The sequence below is a fragment of the Chamaea fasciata genome, unplaced genomic scaffold (genome assembly GCF_029207755.1).
Source record: "Chamaea fasciata isolate MVZ Bird 193981 ecotype frontalis unplaced genomic scaffold, bChaFas1.0.hap1 SCAF_10, whole genome shotgun sequence".
NCBI classification, from domain to species: domain Eukaryota; kingdom Metazoa; phylum Chordata; class Aves; order Passeriformes; family Sylviidae; genus Chamaea; species Chamaea fasciata.
In genome coordinates this window covers 25,764,321-25,777,610 of record NW_027094095.1, presented here as the reverse complement: position 1 = coordinate 25,777,610, position 13,290 = coordinate 25,764,321, and the positions used below count along the sequence as shown (strand labels likewise).

The window sequence follows — 13,290 nt, the reverse complement described above, 5'->3', positions numbered from 1 at the left end:
AAAAGTGCCAGTCCTATAAAGCCTTTCCTGTCCAAAATTAGTTAGTATTTGGACCAAACCTTTAGAAATGTGAAACAGATGAGTTCCTGGGAGAAATGTAAAATAATCCCCAGGAAATCTTCCATCAAATATAAATAAAATGCAATGGCAGTCCTACTGGCTTTTCTGCAGGTGTTAATATTTTGTATGCAGGGTGGTCTAACATGGTGAAAGTAATTGCAGGGTAAAAACCTGAAAGAAACTGAGGAGCATTACTGCTCCTTACTAATATTTCATTTGGAAATCAGAAAGGCAAAGCTGATGGAATTGATTGTATTTTGCTTTATGTAAAGTTTTCACATCATTCCATGTGTGACATCACGTTTAAATTGTATTTTACAGTTGTTGGTGTTCATCAGTTCAGGAAATACTGAGAAACATATCATCATCTTTGGTTCTTTTCTGTTTTTCTTTTTTTTTTTGATTTTATCATTGGAGCCTGTGACCTAAGACTTTCTTTTAGGATTTTCTCTGCCCACTTTTTCCTCTTCTGAAATCTACAAGCACCATATATATTTCACAGTAACTAGGAATATGTGGTGATTGGCCTGGACCAGCAACTAGTGCAGCATCTACTTAGATTATCTCATTGATTAGGCCCTGGAAGTGCAAACATTTGAACAATGATTTTAAGAGTAACCTCACTGGAGTCTTACAGTGTGTGCCTAGAAATCACTGGGGGTGTAGTTTTTTACAGGTACGTGTCTGTCACTTGGAACTCAAACTGTCTGTTATAAAGCTCCACACCTCTTCCCAGTGCTTCCTGAAGATTTAGCTCAGAGAATCTTTGAGGGGTGAAGAGCGAGGAGGGTCTCGTCTAGTTTGATTATATTTCCTGAGAGCACAGAAAAAATGCTTTTGTTGACCAGATATCACCATTTTGTTTGTGATGGCTGGCTTGTAGACAGCTACCTTATATACAACTGATACCATCCTCTCACGGGGTATCAGCCTCCCTGCTGACCTGGGAGCAGTGTGTGCATTCTCTCACCATGTTTTATAACAGTCTGAAGAGGAAGGGAAGTGTCTAGAACTTTGTCAGCTGCAGGAGAATGTGAAGAGTCTTTCAAGGCTAAATAAAACTTGGTGTAATTTAACAAAATGTATCCTGCATTTCCCATCCCCTCGCCATCATGTCTAGTTATATTGCAGGAGAGGGTAAAGGAGGTAATGCTCTTGTAGTCTAAACAAACTCAGCACGGTGAAATGGGGCAGTACTTTTAAATATGCATAAGGATTGCAGTCGCTCCATTTTGTGACACTGACTGTTCAGGTAGAGGAAAAAGAAAGCAAAACAACAAACCACAGAGTTTTCCCAAAATGAATATTCTTTAAAGGGCTATCAAGAAAAATGATGCTGTAACTATTATTGTGAAAAATTGGAGTGGCCTGGGTGATATCACGCATACAGTTTGGAAAAACAAGATTAGTGTAACACACCATTTTTCAATTTCTCCTGTCTTCAACAGCTCAAACCATTGCAGCATCTCATTTTTTAACATTGTGTCTGGGATGAGAAATCCCATGTGTGCATAATGGTTTCTGACTGCCCAGTTCCCCCTGCTCCCAGCTTTTTCCCTCTGCTAACATGCTTCCATGTGTACTGTAAATAAGGAGTGACCGAGGGAGCAGGATACTTAGTCTCCTCTTAGATCAATACTACTCTGGGGGTCAGCAGCTAGGAATGTTTGTAAAGAGGGAGGGAGGCAATTGTCTTTTATTTCCCCTGTGGACTGAGGCCAGCACCTTTGCATTGGGTTCATCTCTGTTACCTGGGGAAGAAAACCTGCTTAGGTTATTTTTGAACCAGCACCAGCTGGCAAAAAGACCAATGTGAATAAGATGGCAAAGAATTTAAGTAGCAAGAAAATCTTAGAATGTTTTTCCCTCACTGAAATAAGGATTTTATTCTCTGAGTGGCCATTTAGGTGGTGGTTTTCCTTAGGGCCCTGTGGGGAGAGAGATTGAGGTCAGCATGTGTTGGAGTTGGGAGGCCCAGGGTGTTTGCACAGGAGTAGCTCTTGGTCTGTGAGCCAGAGTATTGAAGTCCTGTTTCATTCATTTTCATCTTTGAGGAAAAGGGCTTGCCATGTTTGTTGTTCCCTTCTGACTGGGAAAACCGAGGCTTTTCCTTCCAGGCTTTTTTTTTTTTTTTTTCTCCTCTGCTGTATGTTTAATGCCCCAGCTCTGAGTGCTGTCTCCAGAAGGGATAACTAAAGGACACAAAAGGCAGGGCTGCCCAGCACAATGCACGTTTAGCCCTGAAAATGCAATATTGCCATTGCTAACAGGCCACATGCTGGCACAGGGGATAGATGGGAGACCTACAGCCTCTCCTTGTAGTAGAGTATTGCAAGCACCCTTGGAGATGGGTACTCTGCAACACTTTCAAGAGTAGGAGGATGTTATAAAGTAGTTTTTCAATGGAGGGAGGTGAAAGGAGGGAATTTGAAGGAGCTTATGGAGGAGCACGGAGAATAAAATTTGTGTACGTGCAAGCTGTGTAGCCTGGGGAAGAAATAAAAATTTTGCGACTCTGAATTTAAATTATTTTGCTCTCACATTGTCATGTCTTGTACATGTTTTAAAATTATGTGTTTTCATGCAAAGAAATCAAGTGGTTCTACAGCATAAATCAGTCTTTATAGAAAACAAGTAGGTACCTATCTTAGACCTGCTCTTTTCTGGGAATAAAGATGAGGCACTATCAGAGATTGAGAAGATGGAGCAAATTGATTAATTAAAAAGTAGTAAATCATCAGTCCCACATGATTTATGTATAAAAGAATTCTGGGGAAGATTAGGAATGAATTAGCTGAACTGCTAACAAAGATATGCACTCTCATTAAAACCAAGCTCTTTTCCACAGGGTTGGCAAGTATCTGGGGTTTATCCTATATTTAGACCAGTAAGCAATACATCTGCACATTGCAAATGGTCGAAAAAGGAATTTAAAAGGGAATAATAAAACACCTGGAAGACCATGATGTGAGAGACTTTAATGAGAACAGGTTCAGCAAAGGAAAACCATGTCTCACTACATTGCTTAGAACTCTGTGAATGTGCCCATAAAAAGGAATTAGAATGATCATCCTGGATCAGACAAAATTCCCTCTAGCCCGGCTTCCTGCTTCTGTCAGTGCCCTGTCACAGCCACACAGGAAAGAGAGAGGAGTAAGAAGAGTTAGATAACCTTTTGCCCCTGGACTTGATTGACAGCAACAAAGGCAATGTCTGAATTCAAGGGGTTCATCTGCTGCCATCCTGACATCAACCCTTTCCCAGAAACCAGCCCTGAGCTCACTGGTGCCCAGAGAAAGAATTTCCCCCACTCACAAAAAGGAATTGGGTGGTTAAATAAACAACGTTTTCCTGAAAAGGATCAAGTGGAACTCTGACAGATTGGATGTTTAGAGCAGCAATAACCAGTTCCTGAGGTGTAACTGTACCAGTAGAATTTTCATCTGGTGAGGCCACTGGGTTGTTTTGTCAGCTGTTCTTCACTCTCCCAGCCAAACATTTCCTTGCAGGCCCCACTCAGTGCTTCTGCTGCCCTCAGCTTTGGGTGCTCTCCAGTCCGTGGTGCTCTCACCCACTGTTCCCATCAACTCCCACCCCTCTGCTGACTCCTTTTGTTCTTTCAACCCTTGGAAAAGTAAGCACAGTGCTGAGAAACAGGCACAGGCTCTCAGTTCTTAAGAGGCATAAACAGCTTCTGGAACTTGCATGTCATGCAGAAGACTTTAAGTCAAGTCTCCTTTTTTTCCCCCCTCCCTTTTTTTTAAGGTGTCACCTTTGTATTTTGTTGCTATATGCTCTTCTTGGATGGACTCACTTGGACAGTTGGTTGACGTGGGCTTTTCCACATTTTCTTCTTATGATCAAGTAACTCCCTTTTCCAAATTTTCTCCTTATGATCAGGTAGCTCCCTTTGTAACAGAAAAAGTATGATTTTACTTAGAAGTATAGTTGCAACATGTGCCAAAGAAAGGTGCTTCTGGCTTTTTCACCAACCTTTCCAGCTTATCTCCCTTCCATTGCATTGGATGCCAAGGTGCACTTTCCCCCTGGGAATTCTTGGGAATATTTCCTCACCTTTGGGTTTCAGCTCCCAGGCTTATGAGATGAGCTGCCTGACATAACGTATGTTGACTTTTTAAAAGCATGTGACAAAGTCTGTCACAAGACACTGCTACAAAGGCTAAGTAGTCACATATGGTGACAGGGCAAGTATCCCCATAGATCAAAACCCGACAAGGAAACAAAAAGGCAGAGGGCTAAGTGGTCAGTTTTCATCCTAGTAAAAGGCCAGCAGCTGTGTTTCTTAAAGTTAGCTATCAGGTCACATGCTAAATATCTTTATTAATGATCTGGAGAGAGAGAGAGAGAGAGGTGAAGGATTAGGTGGTAACATTTACAAATGACATGTAATTACTAAAGTAATTTAAGCCTGTAGCACACTGTTGCAAATTTCTGGGGGATCTAGCAAGAAGGTTCGTTTCTGATAAATGAGAAGTTAGTCTGTGGCGGAAACCACACATAAACGTTATCCTCTGACTAAAGGGAAAACCCCTGAACGTTGCTGTTGGCAGTTCCACAGCAGAAGTCATTTGAGATGCTGTTATGGTAGAAAAAGTGAACAAGGTGCTAGAAGGCGTAAGAAATGGGGCATTAAAAATGAATTACTGAACTCGCTCTTCATTGTGTGTAGACAGATGAGAGGATAAAGCAAAATATTATGGGCAAGTTTCCCCAGCTAACAAAGTCTGATCCATGATGACAATTTCCTGTTTTCTTTTGTCTTTGTCCTGCTCATGCATCATCTACTATCAGAGATGCACTGATCTTTATCAGGAATAATATACTTTGGGAAGGCAAAGGCTTCTAGAGAGTTTGAGATCTTGCTACGGACAATTCAGTATCAACCAAGCTACAGTTGGCAAAAACCTCTTTCCTATCTGTTCTCCTTCCTGTGGTAGTTACTTAAAATTCACATCTAAATGACATAAATTAAAAATCTCAACTTTGTGTTTAGGCTGTTGAAAACATCAACATTTTAAACATGGATTTCAGAATTCATATGTTACTGAAAAGCTTCTTCAAGTTGGGGCTCTTGTGAGACTTATAAATTATTCTTGCATAGAGAAGTCACCTGAGATTAACCTAAATGAAGTTAACATAGATTTTAAAAATTATTCTTGCAGAAGAACAGGGAGTGGTGGGAATAGATGAACAGATGGGAAAGGGAGAAGAGGAGACTGAAGAAAAGGCTAATTAGGTAATTGAGGCTAAGAGGCTATTAGAGCTGACCCAGTGGTCTACTGGTAGTGCAGTTCAGGGACTTGAATTTGGGATTGAGGTTGGTCCCTCATTCCCAGGCCAGCACATCCTCCAAACATCATAAGGACTCAGTTTCACAGCCTGTATCACCCTGTAAGTTTGTGCTTTCCAGTCAACATAATCTGGAGGGATTGTATGTCAGATTATAGTGGAGACAGGAGAAAATTATGGAGTAAAATGCTGAATTTGGTCATGCAGATGTTAAATTATTATGCTAATGGATAAATTGTTTGGTGAAATTCTTTGGAATTCATTTGAATTGCTGAAAAAAAATGAAAGAAATGTGTTTTGAAGACATTCTCAGTAAGAGTTAACTATTTCTCACCAAGCAGCCTTTCCTAAAATTTGTCCAGGTCATGATTCTCTCAAGCATGATTTTTCTTTCCAGAGATAGGCAAAGCAAAGGCCTAAAAGGGCATTTATTTTAGGTCATTCCATTACCTTGTTCCTGGCCAATTTGTAGCTGGTGTGCTCATGGTGTTCCCATCTTGCCCCCTTCTCTCTGTCTCCTGACCTACCTTCTTTTCCAGTGCAGTCAGTGATACACGTTCCTCTGGATTTTATTTGCTTATTTTCTCCCCGGTGTCAGTATATTCAAACTGCCTTCTGAAGTTGTCAGGAGAGTTGCTCTTTTATAGCCAGAGAATCTGGTATAGGTCAAAGCCAGGACAGGAGTTGTGCTGGAACATTTCTTGACCTCACCTTTTTCTGGTACAACATTATTTATGCTGACTTTATTCTTTTTAAATTTTCCACTTATTTACAGCATTTGAGGCTACTCATTCTCAGTTTCTTCAAAATCCTTTTGCTTTCCTTTTCTACATTGCAAACTTTGGAGCTGCAGTGGCCTGCAGTCACTCCTTTACTTCCCTTATTCTTCACCTTACTCAGTGATTCTTATCACAAATTCTCATAGGCTAAGTGAAGTATTTTTTTAATTTTATTTTTAATCTATATTTGTTTTTTCTCCCAGTAGCCACATTCCAGGACACAAATGCTGACCCCTGAATCCTTCTCTTGCACTCATGGTATCTTCAGAGGATCACGACACATGTATGGCTAACTAATATTTTTGTGGAAAGTTGACTTTTCTCCTCTTTCTTTTTTTTGTCATCTAGAAACGTTGCATAGAGATATTTCTATTGAAAGAGTCCATGGCTGGAATACCTGTGGTCAAAGGTATTCCGTAGGCAAATCATATTTTGACAGAAGGGAAAATCAGCACCATTCATTATCCCTGCAGTTTAAAAGAGAGTTTCTGTAGAATAATTGCAGTATTGGAGCTGCTGCTTCAGAGGAAAGTCACTGCAGTTTAAGATTTAGCAACTGGACAGAATAAACAAAAGATGGAGGGGGGAGTAGAGCTTTGGCTCTGAGGGTAGGCAGGAGGGAGGAAAATGGGGAATTGACTGCTTGATTTCCACTGGAAATCCCTCTTGTACCTGCTGCTGGCAGAAAATTTTGGATTTTGCTATCAGCTGACAGCTGCTCTGAGACTTATTAAAGTGTTTTGTCGAAAGAGGGACAAATTTTGACCTTTGTGCAGAAATTTCCTAATTTAGGGGAGATGGACAAGTGAGGAGCAATAGAAGGCATTGAATGAAACCTCCTCCCTCAAAACCCAGTTGAGTTTTGGAGAAGTTAAAACAACACCTCTCCATTTGAGGGACTGAGTGTTGCCCTGTCACATGTGAAGTTGCTTAAAATAAATTCAGTTGTTTAAAAAATTATTTCTTGCCAGTTTATACTTTATCAAGCCTCCCTTTCATTCTCCTAATTCTGGCAGACTGAAAGATGATGATTTCATTTCTGCCATCAGAATCTGGGGACAGATTTTCAGCATTGCTTCATATCTTGTAATCATGACCCTTCCCTACTTCTTTCCCATGCCTCCCAACTGGTACACCCTTTCCTCCTAAGAGTAATGACGTCCTCTGATTCCCTCTGGTTTTAGGTAGAATAGATTTCTTTATGTTTTTGTTATTGTAGGACTCACAAGACTCGCCTGTTGGACCCACATTTGTGTAAGGTATTCTGCAAACAGAGGACCAAGGACATTTCCCACTGCTGTGTTTTTGTCTATTGGTTCTCTTCACCGCTGAGTTTTTCCTTGTCAGAACACTGCACTGTGTTGAAGACACAGTTTGGACAAAAACCTTTCTTAGCAAGTTCCTCCTGAATGCATCCAAAGTATAAAATCTGGGAAACAATTCTCACAGTATTTGCTCACAAAAATCTGACTCAAGGTTTCTGGCTTTCAAGCAGTAAAAAAGGAGTAAAGTCTATTCAGGATATTCTGTTATCTTAGCATCAGCTAATGAGACTGATTCATCTGGTGTGCTGGTGTCATAAAAAAAAAATTGACTAGCACTTATACAGCTACCCAACACCATGGTTATTATAAACATTTAACATGCTAGCTCTCTCTCTCTCTCTCTCTTAAAAAAAAACCCAACCAACCAAAAAAAAAAAAAAAAAAACCAAAACAAAACAAAAAAAAAACCAACAAAAAAACCCCCACCAAAACCAAACAACCTTTATGAATTAATGGCATTTAATGGAATTTTAGAGAAAAATAGGTTAAAATTGCAGTGTTTTCTACTTGAAGTTGTAAAGAATGAAGAGACTTTACAAGCAATCTTTGTACACTTCATTATTATTTGAATTCCCTTACAGTATTGATAGAGGTTGGTTAATTGTTTCAATTAAGAAATGAAAGCTGCATGCTTAATGTGTAGAGTATCTGATGTTTATGAAATTGAATTACATAATATTTTGATTTTTATACTTAAGAAGATGAAACCAGGTACTCTTAGACATGAAAAACTTTGAGGTATTAAGTTATGAAAATATTTGGGGAACATTGTAATACACTGCAGGAAGAATAATAGCAGGACTTGTTTTGCAGTGTCTGAAACTGAGTTAGCTGTGCCAAAACCCATTCAGTTGTCTGCAAAAAATATTTAACACCATCTGACATATTCACTGTCACTCCATGCTCTTTGAATCAAATATAAAATTATGTGCAAGAAAAAAAACCCTACAAACTTATTTTGTCACAAGTAAGCTAAGAATTCTGAAGATGGTCAGCTCCACTTGTCAACAAGAATAAGCAAGAAGAAAAATAATGTCTTAGACTAACAGAGAAAGAAGTCAGGAAGGCCTTCAGCTGGAAAGAGCTGCCTCCCAGAAGAGGAGTTTGCAGCACATGATTTACATCCTTAGGTTTTGTCCAGAGTTTGTTGGATTTCTTGCAGTCAATAACTGGGGACATCCAGCTTTTGGACTAAAATTTAAACACTCAGAAAGAGTAGCCAAATCTGGTATTTAGGACAATGTCAGTAAATGTCTGGAGGTTATTTTTCAAAGTTGAATCTGAATCAGGTTTTGGGTCAGTGGGTTTAGTTTTGTCTGAGATTGTGATTCAAGCCCACCCACACCTTTGAGTTCTGTAGGCAGGCTTGGAAGTTTGTGAATTTGTTAAGTAGCATCCCTACCCATGCAAACTGATGGCAATTGAAAATGCTCACCACAGTGTGTCACCACAGCTAATGCTGCACCACAAATTGAGCATTTCTCTAAGTCAGATCCAGTAATTTTTCTTTTGGCCATCGATTTTTTACAGCACCTGCAGTTTTTTGTTTTTCCTCCAAAGATCATCATTTTACTTTGAAGTCCACTGACTGTGATATGTCCAACCCGACCCTGTGGAGGCAAGGAACTGAATAATTACTTTATGAGTGCCACATTAACAGGAGTCCAAAGACTATTTATGCTGCTCATTAAAGTCATTGGGAATTTGGCTGGACCAGAGCTCCCTGCTCTGGTCATGCAATAGGGAGAGGAAAGCATTCCAAAAATTGTTATTTTGTAATTACTTGTACTGTGGTGCCACAAGAGGGTTTGATTTGCACCCTTCTGTGTTTAAAATGTAGATGCCACTAAGCAGTACCACCAGTACCCCCAGTGTTTGCCCTCCAAAGCGTTGATTAACTCCCAATTTTCAAATGGAAATAAGCAGAAAGTAGCAGGGGAAAAAAAACAAAAAGAAAAAAAAAAAAGGCAGGATGGATAATTAAGTTTGATTTTGAAGTCAAAATTCTTAGAGTTGATGTTAAAATTATGTTCAAATTAGAAGTATAGTTAGGATAAAGTTTTCGAAGTTCTGAATTATACCCCTCACTGCCTCTTGCAGTTGCAAGGAGTAAAATCTTGGGGTTTCTAAAGTCATCATGTCTTTGATTCGGGATAAGGGCTAGAATTTTAATTTTTATTTGTGGTACACTGACATACTTGATCCTATTGCACACTACCAAAACAGAGCAAATGTCCTGGCTCCAGACTGCAGTGTAGCAAACAGACAGGAACAGGCAAGCACATGCACACTCACACTTGGAGCAAAAACTCTGCTGGGTTGGGAGCGCTGCCTTGTCAGATAGGAGGAGAAGACACTCAAAGGCTCAAGTTTTTGGACTGGACTATTAACATCAAAATAGAGAGAAACTCTCCATTTCTGTGCTTCCTTCTTCCCTGGACAGAAAGAGTTTTCTGTTTAAGATTAGGTATTCTGAATTTGTGTCAAACTGATGTATAATATCAAGCTTCATTTCTTCAAACACATCTAAGAAACAGACTGGAAATGAGTGGTTTGCATGTTATTCTCTGTGGCTGTACTTGGAATGGGGGTGGTTCTCCTTTAAATAACCCTTCAGGAGCTCAGAGATCCGGGCAGTTGTGTATCAATTAGCAGGATGCATTGCTGAGTGTGAGCTGCCTGGAAATGCAAAGGGACAAATCAGAGCATTGAGGTCTCCACCATCATTTTGCCTTCCTGCCTCTAACTACAAATCAGCTTCATTGTGACTCACAGCGTAAGAAGTTGGTGCATTTCTGCAGATCCATGATAAGATATTTTTCTTTAGTAAGAAATGCAGTTAGACTCTGCATTCCGAATCTGTTCCTGCCAGGCCCTAGATGCATTAGTATTCCACTGGCAGCTGCCTGTAGGTAGGAATATTGTTTTTGTCCATAACCAGAGGGAACAATCAGACTAAGCTGTTCCCCAGCTATAAACCAGCCAAAGTAATTGGGTTTAATTTTAATTTTTGTAATAGCTTTAAATTAATAGGAGCAGCTGCTGCCACAGTGTGTGGGTGTCCTTTTCCAGAAGGCATAGAACAAAAAAGGGAAAGAGTAAACAATAGTGTGTCTAGGACACAAAGGTTAATTCAAGAACTGAGCAATGTCTTTTCCTTATCAAAAACTCAGTTGGTGATATCTAGCACTTTGTCTCTTTTCTTTCCTTTTCTTTCCCGTTTTTCTTTTCTTCTTTAATTCCCTGATAAGATCTCAATCTGATTAAGCTCCTGTGTGTAAAGATGTGTTGTTGGTATCTGAACGCTAACTCTCTTTCTCTATATGACTCACAAATAGATTAGCAGTGACAAAGTGCTAGGAGAGATAAAAATAGATTAGCAGTGACAGGAGTACTATTATAATTATTTTTGGAAGATATGGTTTGAATTAAGAGTTTGGGCACTTTTTGCCCTGAGAGGGTGAATTTAAACCTAGGAACTGAGGATGGTTTCTGCTGTTGTGTCAGACACCAGATAGTGAAATGTCAATACCAGATGTCCTAGACATCGAGATTAGCCATAATAGCCAAATGCAGCCATAAAGTGATGTGTCAAAGTGGATAATAAAACAGATGCTTAGCTTTTATAATGAAGGGGAAAGGGAATGAAATATCAAAAGTGCCTTTAATACATTAACAAAGTTGTCTTCAACTTGCTTAAAAGTAGAAAGTTATTGAACCAAGGAGAACTATGTGTCATTTAAACATTAACTATCAGCAGAAGAATTTCAATTAGCATTAGCCTTTCTAAAATCCTGAATTTCCTCCTATTGGTCTCATTTTACATGAAATTTTTATAGCACAAAGTGAGGCTTGTCCTTTATTATTTTTCCCATGCTAATTTGGAAACAAATAAAGTTCAACAACTCAGCAACATACTGTTTAAACTTGCATTAGTGTTTGAGGACTGGGAGCTGGAATACATTTACCCACTGCCATATCATCTGCTTGATTTGAGATCAAATGAGGGATGTCCTATAGCACTCCAGAGTAAGGGTGAATGATAGAAATATGTTAAGATACTGAAGAAAACCATTAGGTAAGAGTGCTGCATGCAGATGGCTGGTGGCATTTTTTCCCTACTGATACTTTTTTTTTTTTTTTAAAAAGAGGTTTGATTTTCTGTCTTTTATATTTGCATGTTAAATATAATTTTCAGATCTCAGCGATGAGCAAGTCTCTTATTTAACAACAACAAAATCATCAAATCATAGATTTCATTAGATTGGAAAAGTCCTTTAACATCAAGTCCAACTTTTATCCTGGCACTGCCAATGCTGCCCCTAAAACACGTCCGCAGGTGCCACATCTACACATCCTTTAAATACCTCCAGGGATGGTGACTCCACCATGGGCCTGGACAGCCTCATCCAACGCTTGACAACCCTTTCCTTGAAGAAATATTTCCTAATAGCCAATCTAAATTCGAGGTGTGGCCTCACCAGTAGAGAGTACAGAGGGACAGTCACTATCCTGGCCCTGCTGGCCAGTCCATTGCTGGTACAATCCAGGTGCCACTGGCCTTCCTGCCCACCTGGGCACAGCTGGCTTGTGCTCAATCATGATGGTGAAGTAAGTTATTGAGGCCCTGACTGCTCAAGAAGCAGGGCACTAAAAAGGGCAGATAAATTCTTTTTCTGAGTGTAATTAACTGCATCACTGGTTCTTTATTTCGCTTTCTCAAGAAGATCTCAATTCCTTTCTGTTTCTCTTTGTAGATCCTGAGTCTTGCTCAGGTCAGACTCATTAACTGCTGCTAATTGGCAAACATGTACCTGTATATAATGAGAGGGTTTTGTCCTCTAATTCATATTAGCAATGAGAGGCAAAAACTGAGGCTCTGCAGCAGACCAGCTTCTCGGAATGATTACACAGAGACACATTTCTGGTGCTATGTCTGTAAATCTTGTTATGCTTTTCCCTCACCATGATCCCAGTTTAGCTGAGATCTGCTTCAGTCATTAGATGAGACCTGTTCATAAGGTTGTGTAATCGAATCAGGTAGAGTCTGCAGGACCATAGCATTTTGTTGCCAAACATGACTGGTAAGTTACATCAAATTACAAGTGCATGGCATGATTGGAGACTATTCCTGTCTGAATGAAGCTGGAAATTCCACCTAGGAAATTAACAAAGCATACAAACAGAAATAGTGAACATCTCTCATCCAGAGAACAATTTTTTCCCCACCTCTGAAATATTACTTATTTCTCTTGAAAAGTAAGAAGATCATTGGAGTTGTGTGAGAGATTGCAGGCAGATATTTGTTATTCCTCCAAGAGATACCAACTTGATAACAATGACATAAATGTCTTTATAATAATTATTTACCATCATGTATATTCATTTCTATCTTGTCAGATAAACCAGAAATGTTGAGGAGGGCAGTCGTCCAATTTGGAATGGGAACAAATACTCTTTTCTCCTTTGCTTTCTATTTTAAGACCTGGTGATTTTCCACATCTGAAGTTTTTTTTGTATGATTTTTAGATTGTTTTTAAACCTCAAGAATTTATCTTTTGTTCCATTTATTTGCTAGATGCTGATACCTGTCCTGACTATTAAGGATTATCTATCTATCTATATCTATCTATCTATCTATCTATCTATCTATCTATCTATCTATCTTCTGAATTTCAGTAATAGTTTTTTTAGTGTTGCCTTATACTGACATTCCTTCATTAGCAGTGTCTTCTCTCTGTGCTGGTGAATTGAATTGAAATAAAGGGTGCAGATTTGGCTGGATCCTGAGTTTGAGCTATGAGTTCTGTGAGGTT

At 39.3% G+C, this 13,290-nt stretch overlaps 1 protein-coding gene across 1 annotated transcript in view; it reads left to right on the top strand.

Moving 5' to 3' along the window:
- Nucleotides 1-13,290, top strand: part of AGBL4 (AGBL carboxypeptidase 4) — an 882,078-nt gene that overhangs the window by 338,183 nt on the left and 530,605 nt on the right.